This window comes from Myotis yumanensis, unplaced genomic scaffold (assembly GCF_028538775.1).
Source record: "Myotis yumanensis isolate MYYU_CA2020_CCGP unplaced genomic scaffold, mMyoYum1.0.hap1 SCAF_56, whole genome shotgun sequence".
NCBI classification, from domain to species: Eukaryota; Metazoa; Chordata; class Mammalia; order Chiroptera; family Vespertilionidae; genus Myotis; species Myotis yumanensis.
This window is the reverse complement of record NW_027223807.1, coordinates 253,585-255,000: the sequence shown is the minus strand read 5'-3', so window position 1 is coordinate 255,000 and position 1,416 is coordinate 253,585. Positions and strand designations below refer to the sequence as shown.

The 1,416-nt window shown below is 48.2% G+C and overlaps 1 long non-coding RNA gene across 1 annotated transcript in view; it reads right to left on the bottom strand.

Moving 5' to 3' along the window:
• Positions 1-1,172, bottom strand: part of LOC139000974 (uncharacterized) — a 1,262-nt gene extending 90 nt beyond the window's left edge. The window contains exons 1-3 of the long non-coding RNA XR_011469772.1: positions 869-1,172; positions 543-727; positions 1-50 (exon numbers count right to left, since the gene is read on the bottom strand). The exon at positions 1-50 is cut by the window's left edge and continues 90 nt beyond it. This is a non-coding gene — a long non-coding RNA (uncharacterized lncRNA). The remainder of the gene's footprint in view (positions 51-542; positions 728-868) is intronic.
• Positions 1,173-1,416: the final 244 nt, after the last annotated feature.

The window sequence follows — 1,416 nt, the reverse complement described above, 5'->3', positions numbered from 1 at the left end:
AAATGTTGACAGGAAACTCACTTTTTTTTTCTTTTTTTAAAAAAAATATACTTTATTGATTTTTTACAGAGTGGAAGGGAGGGAGGGAGGGAGGGAGAGAAAGAGAGAGAGAGAGAGAGAGAGAGTTAAAAACATCAATGAGAGAGAAGCATTGATCAGCTGCCTCCTGCACACCTCCCACTGGGGATGTGCCCGCAACCACGCCCTTGACCGGAATCGAACCTGGGACCTTTCAGTCCACAGGCTGACACTCTATCCACTGAGCCAAACCGGTTAGGACTTTTCTTTCTTTCTTTCTTTCTTTCTTTCTTTCTTTCTTTCTTTCTTTCTTTCTTTCTTTCACGTACAGCCCGCATACAATGACACATTCTTATCATGAATCCACCTTTACTACTATTTATTTATTTATTTATTTATTCATTCATTCATTCATTCATTCATTCATTCATTTATTTATTTATATGTACAGCCCGGCTTATCACAGCGTTATACATGTATGGGTCTCTCAAACAAAACCCCAGAAAACACGTTGCAATGCTTACCCGTCCTGTTTCTATTCGTATCAACGCTTCAACCCTTTAGGGATGTTTCCAGGCGGCGGCGGCACAGTGCGGGGCGTGTTCACTGAAAGGAAATTCCTAAATCGCCCTATATTCGCTCGCGGAGGAAATTTCAAAGTCTGACAGTCCTTCATCCGCATCGTGGGAGTGTCTGTCCTTCTTGACTGCTAGGTGGAAACGAGAGAGAGAGAGAGAGAGAGAGAGAGAGAGAGAGAGAGAGAGAGAGAGAGAGAGAGAGAGAATGAGAATATGAAGCTTTCAAACGCGCCCTCCCCGCCTCCCCCCAGTACCGGACCCTGCGTTCTCACCACCCTGGTGATGACATGATGACGATGCAACCTGTCCTTGTCATGCGCCACCTTCCTGGTGACCGCTTTTATAAGCCTCAAAGCGAGGTCGGCCAGAGGGCCGGGCTGGTCCGTTGTCGTCACAGGGCGGAGCCAAATCAGGGACAGCGCCTGCGCAGTCGGCAGACAGGGGGGCATGAATGGAAGGCAGTGGATCGCCATACTAGCACTTTGGATGGAGGCACATCCATTCTAAATAACACAAAGCAGTACCTGTACCTCAAATGGAAACTTCTTTCGCAGACATGAAAAATGCAGGTCACTTGGACACTATGGACGGCTTTGTCGTGTAGAAATGGGCAGGGGTGAATTAGGCATTCTGAACTTTGTCCTCCTTTGGGTTTGTCCTTGTGATCCAAAGGAACTCTCCCCAGCCAGGAAAGGTATGAGGTGGACTGAAGTGGACCACAGTGGGGTTTCTGGCTGGAAACCACAAACCACACCACTGGCGGCGACCGACCGGGTGTGCCGTGCCGTGCCCTGCCATGCCCCAGAAAGTCATAGTCAGG